This window comes from Miscanthus floridulus, chromosome 5, assembly GCF_019320115.1.
Source record: "Miscanthus floridulus cultivar M001 chromosome 5, ASM1932011v1, whole genome shotgun sequence".
Taxonomy (NCBI): Eukaryota; Viridiplantae; Streptophyta; class Magnoliopsida; order Poales; family Poaceae; genus Miscanthus; species Miscanthus floridulus.
The window spans coordinates 117,544,990-117,551,599 of record NC_089584.1 but is presented as its reverse complement, the minus strand read 5'-3'; the positions used below and the strand labels follow the sequence as shown (position 1 = coordinate 117,551,599).

General features: G+C 53.5%; 2 pseudogenes; both read right to left on the bottom strand.

The window, feature by feature from the left end:
- Positions 1-1,610: 1,610 nt before the first annotated feature.
- On the bottom strand, positions 1,611-2,630 carry LOC136453221 (uncharacterized; annotated as a pseudogene).
- Positions 2,631-5,191: 2,561 nt separating this feature from the next.
- On the bottom strand, positions 5,192-5,805 carry LOC136455203 (dof zinc finger protein MNB1A-like; annotated as a pseudogene).
- Between the last annotated feature and the right edge of the window lie 805 nt (positions 5,806-6,610).

The window sequence follows — 6,610 nt, the reverse complement described above, 5'->3', positions numbered from 1 at the left end:
TCAATTCACCAAAACCAAACTAGAGCTTTCAGGCGTGCTGGAGGCTAGCGGTCGAGGTGCACGACGCACCTGGGTCATGTGGACGGGGTGCGCTCATCTAGTCGTCCTCATCCCAGCTCGTGGGTCTTACCTGTACGGAGAGAGGAGGGTGTTCAGGGGTGTCGGGTATCGATATTAGGGGTGTCGGCCATCAACTTCCTTCTTCCGGGTATCCCTAATCCTGATACCCGATAGAATCTTTGTGGAAGAAGAAGCGGTGGGCATCAGTGTAAAACAAAATCAAGGTACACATGTTGGTAGGCAGTGAAGAAGGTGAGTTTGAGGTCGGTGACATTAGTGAACCAGTTGTAGAGGGTGTGGATGTGAATACAGTGCAAGTAGAAGAAGTTGAAGCTGATGAGGCCATTCCCGAAAGGAAACTCTATCTCTCATAAAAAGGAAATACCTCACTAGTAAGAAAAGAGAAGATATTTAACGTACAGTTCATGGGCTTGCTCACCCCCAAACCCTTTAGGCCGGGCGGCGTGAACTCTGATTCGATCCGGGTATTCAATCCCACCGCTGAGATGCTCAGGCCTTCATTCTTCTCTTATTTCAACTCCGACGAAGGCCTGTCCCTATCAACTAGAAAGGTAGTAAGCAAGTACTGAACAGAACAATAAAGGCCTTAGGTTTGAATGTTTGATTCGACTTCTAATGAGCTTTCTAGCTGAACTATCTATCAAGGCGGGAGAACATAGTATCTGCCATTTCTGTTGCTCCGCATAAGCGATCACCTCCATCTACCAACAGATGAGGACTCCAACGCCTACTGTACAATCATGTGGGAAGTGCATCCTGCACACCAGAAAGTCAGTGGCGTACGCCACACCCTACGCTACGCAAGACGTTTTTTCACAAGATACGAGAAGTATGACGGCTTGAATTGGCGGTACTAGTTCTACACATAACGGAAAAAGGGGACAAAGAAAATTCCATGCCCAAAATTGATTAAAAAAGGGACTATTAGTTGCTCTTCTCTGATTTCATATAAAAACAGAAGGGGAATCTGAGACACAAAAATGTGGAGCAGACACCTACTGCTGCTGGCTTACTTCTTACATTCAGGTGCAACATAGGACTGACCGTTACCCTCACACTGTTCCAATACAAGGTGCGCGTCCGAGAGATCGGCGGTGCAAGGGCACAAGGGCCAGAACCACGACAACTACCAGCGCTGGAGTAGAACAGCGACACAAGCAGAGACGATACATGGGAAAAAAATGGAAGGCAAATGATTTGCACGGCGCAGCGAAGATATTATCTCCTCCACCGATTGGACTCATAATATCTTTCTGACCCATACACAATTACACTGGCCCTGCTACAAACGCTGTGGCGCAGCAAGGCCACACCTTGCTTTCTAGTATTGGTAGACTTGTGGGTTTGGGGGCAAGTGAGCAAACCAGAAACATATGTATGTATCATCTGAATTCCAAATCGCAAAACACTAATATTACAGGTTACTCTACCGCTAATATCACAATGCATCAGTGGAAAGAGTGAATGATGGATAGTCATGGCTAGCTAGTTTTCTTGTGCCAATCAAACAAAGCATAGTAACTTCCACATGCTCAAAATACAATGACTTGCAACATTAACCGAAACGATAGTTATATGTAGTTGCTGAACAATGCAAAAAAACCAATCACACAATACTAGCGTATGAAATGGATTGATTGATTGGCAGAACAGAAGGGGCTACTTACTCACTCACCGTGACATAGGCAACTCAGAAGATGCCGCGGCTGCGGGCAAGCTCGAGGATATCCTCATGACCGGTGGTTGGAAGAGGAGCGGTGAGGATCATGAGCACGATCCTGACGAGAGGGTCGAGTTCGGGGCTGGGGCTGGGGCTCGGCGTCGGCGTCGGAGTCCTGATCTTGGCGCCGGCTCTCACCTTCCTCGTGCAGATCCTAGGCTTCCGCGGCTTCCGCTCCCGGCTATCCGAGGAAGAGGAGGAAGCGGAAGAAGGGGAGGAAGGCTGGGTCTGGGTGAAGGGCATGGAGCACATGGCGATGCCGTCCTCGCCCTCCCCCGCCTGGCCGCGCTGGCTTTGGCCCTGCCTCTGTGGGTCCTGCTGTGTGAGAGGCGGCGTGCTGAACACCTCTTCCTCCTCCTCCTCGCCGGCGCCGCCGCCGCCGCCGCCGCCGCCGAGGAAGTGGGCACGGGCGAGGATGTTCGCCTGCGAGGCGGAGATATGGCCGCAGTCCGCCTCCGCCTCCTCCACGCCGCCGCCGCCGCCGCCGAGGAAGTGGGCGCGGGCGAGGAGGTTCGCCTGCGAGGCGGAGATATGGCCGCGGTCCGCCTCCGCCTCCGCCTCCGCCTCCTTCCCGAACTCTAATGCGCTCGCACCGGCATCCGCGTCCCGAGCGGAGGCGGAGCCTGAGCTGGAGGTAAAGACGGCCATGCCGCCAAGGCACAAAGTTGGGAGATTGGAACTAGAGGGAGAGGCCATCCATGCGCCTTCCATGTCGACCGGCTGGAGGGAGACGCGGCGGTGGCTAGGGTTTGGATGGGAAGGACGGCTGGACAGGGCGGGGACGCGTGGTGGGATCGAGGAGTGAGGGGAGCCGGCAGATCCTACTGTCGGTGCAGAAGCACATATGAGATCAGGATGCCAGGGCGAGCAAATCCCCAGTTATATTATACACGTGATTATTCAGCCCTATCAAGCTGTGACGCTTTCATAAACTAGTGTGAATTATACTCTGACCAGTGCAAAGTCTGTAGTTTAGGCTGATTTGAAGAATAGATTTGGGCCACGTTTAGTTCTCCAAATTCTAGAATTTAACACTATACAAAAAGAAAATTTCCCATCACATCAAACTTACGGTACATGCATGGAGTACTAAATGTTGACGAAATCAAAAACTAATTGCACAGTTTAGTTGTACTTTGCGAGACGAACGTTTTGAGTCTAATTAGTCAACGATGGGACAATTATTAACAAATAAAAACAAAATGCTACACTGTACTACAGTGTCGCTACTGTACTACAGTGTCGCTACAGCGCCGAATCCGAGCCCGAACTAAACGCGGCGTTGGTTATATGGTTCAAGTGTACAAGGCGTTTGGTCCCTGAAATGGTAACGGAAATGCAAAGGGAATGGAATTGCGGGAGAAGGCAACATATCGTTATTTAATTACGCTGAGGTTGGAGCTGTATCGGTTTTATATAGTGCGGTATAAGCTAACGGCGGAACTCGATTCCCTGAGTGCGGAAATAAACATTGAATAATAGAATCTGTTACATGCAGTAATCAAATCACGTTACAGTTACACGAACCAAATGCTATGTGCCCGGTTCGCTTAGATCGTTTCTGTGGCTTATAAATCGAATGATGCTATTTTGTTATAAGAAAAAAAATACTATATCACGAATGATACGATCAAACGAACCTGATGATGGTAGTTGAGCCTGTTTACGTCTTGCGCAGCGAATGCTTCACATTTTGTGACTGAAGTTTGATACTGCCAGCAAGAGAATAACAGATCGGTCTAATTTTTCTGCTTCATATACAATCACAATTTGCACAGATTGCTAGCACTACAATCACAATTTACACAAATTGCTAGAAATTGTGCTTAGCTTTCTTGCACAAACAGCCATAGAAGGAACTGCAAGCTTTCTTGCACAAATAGATTTCACCACAGAGATGCAGCTTCCTGCACAACCACCTAGAGCTCGAGCATCAGGGGCTGCACTTGGAGGTGCGTGTCGGCAAAGAGATGCCGATCTCATCACCGAGCAGGGCCTAAGCCCCGAACATGGCACGGCGGCAGCCGCACGGCCAGTAGACGAGGCGAGGAACGCCCCCTGGCCCTGGGACGACGACGGCGTCCGGGCGCCGAGGCAGCAGGAAATGGAGGAAACCGGATACATGGGCTCGTAGGAGAGATTCAGCTCTGGGACGCGCAACGAGGAAGAGTGGAAGACAGCAGTCGTGGGGAAGAAACGAGTCGCCGAGGAAGACGGCAGCGGCGGCGGGGAAGACATCGTGCTCGAGCATCCCGTGTTGTGGGCTTTAGATGGGCCGTTAGACTGCCTCTCGTGTGGTAGCCTGGCTAATATGGTTCATCGGATGCCAGCCAACGGCGCGGATTCGTGGACTGCAGACTGAAGTCGACGACGCCGACTGCAGAGGATCTGAATGACTTACCTTCTCCAAGTCACGTAACTTGCCTCCTTGTTGTATCTACCATAGACTTCCCATCCAACGGCTGCCCAAACAAATGCCTAGAACTTAGCCTTTTTCTCAACCAAGGCAGACGTGAGCAAGAAAAAAAACAGTAGGCTTCAATTTATGTGCATCTCTGTATCATTTCGAGTTCAGTTAACAAGCGCCAAGCTGCTACAGTCTATATGCATCTCAAAATTCTTCTGACAGCAATAATTTTTCTAGCTTCTCATCACAAATCAGTGGCCAATCCACTACATGTTAGAAGATTTTCACCAGCAAAAGAGCACATGCATATCACTAAATCATTCAAATATATTAGGCTTCAATTGACAAGCAAGTTCTGAGTACTGGTTATCCAAATATTAGCCATCGGTTGAGAAACAAGCCACTGGAGAAATTCAGTTATGCCATTGTTTGGTGCTTACTAACAGTAGCAACAAGGGCATAGCTAATCAAGTGATCAAAAGCAGCCATCTACTACTTACAAGTGTATTGATTGGCATTGTGCCATACTACACAAAATACTATAGTTAGCCCGCAAAATACTATAGTCAACCCTGTCCAAAATACTATCTAACTAGTTGTAGAAGCTAGAACACATCGGGAAGCTCCACATTTGCCAAAGTTGGAGCTGTTATGAGCTGGGTAAAATTCCCAATAACAGTGTACTCTTGAAGCTCAAGTGCTTTGTTGTTGCCATTATGTTCCAGTTCTACTTCTTGAGGCTGTACACCACCTTTTTTCTTTGGAAAAAGTCCATTTTGGCTCTCCAACTATGGCTGCAGTTTGTTTCTAGCCCTCTAACTCGAAAACCAGACACGCGCAGTCCCTTAACTCTCAAAACCGTTGAAAATTGGCCCTCGTGCCCATTCGACCGTGGTTTCGGCCCAGTCAAACCCGCCACGACCGCGGTTTCGGCCCGGTCTCCATGTCTAACGAGCCAGGTCCATGGTGGCAGCATCACGGGCTCACGGCAGGTTGAGGAACAGCGCTGGGTCGGTGTCGACGAACACGCTGGTGCCCCAGTAGGACCCCAGGTCGCAGCCCGACGGCCACTCGAAGTGGCTCGGGTCCGGCAGCAGCTCCTTGCCGCCGCCAACGCTGCCAACATCTGCTAGCCCGAGCCCAGGCGCCGTAGACGCATCGTCCGTGAAACCGCTGACGACGGCCGCCGAAGGCGCGACCGGCGGCATCGTCTCCGTGGCGACAACCACTGCTGCGGGCTGCTCCATCGCGGTCGGCTTCTCCGAGGCGGCAACCGTCGCTACTGCGGCTTCCGTCGATGGTGCCGTGTTCGCGATGTCGGCCGTGGCAGTGGAGGCGTCCGTGCCGGGTGCGGCGGGTCCGGCGCCGGGGCGACGCGACGACGCTTGGAGTTCTTGGACCGCTTCGTGTTCTTGGGTGAGGTCGACGTCGCCGAGGACGAGGACGAGGAGCTTTTGCTCTTACGGTTGCCGCCCCCGACGGGGACGTTGCGGAGGGACCCTCCCTTGGTCCAGTAGCGGCTCAACCCGATGTACCTCAAGTCGTACACCCCGGAGGAGATCAACGCCATGGAGTGGGAGTCGCTGGAGTCGGCCATGGCGCTATGGTGCCCGCATTTCCACGTGGCTATCGCCTCCGTGCTCGCCGCGGAGCGTCAGCTCTACGCGCGCGTGCTCGAGCCCCTGCCACGACCGGTCTGGCCTGAGTGCTTCGCCAAGATCACCACCCGCAACATCGTGGCGTTCTTCCGCTTCGCGGACGGCGTGGCCGTCGCGGCGCGCCAGCCGCAGTCTGTTCAAGCAGCTCGACATGCTCGACGCGGTGGCCCGAGAGAGGGAAGGCCTAGACGAGCTCTTCTCCAGCGAGTCGCCACACTGGTCGCCATCCGCGAGCGCATGCGCTCGGTCGTTTCATCGTGGGGAGAGAAGGGAAGCAGACTCCTCTGTACTTTATCTTGGCTGCACTTTCTTCTTCACCGCCACTCCCGCCATGGCCCACTCGCCCCTGCCGTGGGATGGCCCCCGCCGTGGCCATGCCCTCGCCCGGTCCGGCCGTGGCCGTGGCTGCTGCCGTGAGCTTCACCTAGCCCGTCCATGGCTGCCGCCATGCGCCTCGCCCGATGGCGCCGCCTCGTTGCGTGTTGGGGCTAGACGAGCAAAAGAGGCCACGCCCGGAGAGGCCGCCATGGCTAGCCGAGGCGCGACCCGGCGAGGCAGCCATGGACTGTCGTGCCCCCACGTCGAGTCCCACGCGCCGTAGTTGCGACAGGACGGCCGCGCTCCCGAGCTCCGACGAGACGGCGTCGCTGCGTTGGCCACCACCGTGAGCGCGCCCCGGCCTCCTTCCTTGCACGCTGCCGCGAGCGAGCCCCGGCCTCCATCCTCGAGCGCTGCCGGTTCTTC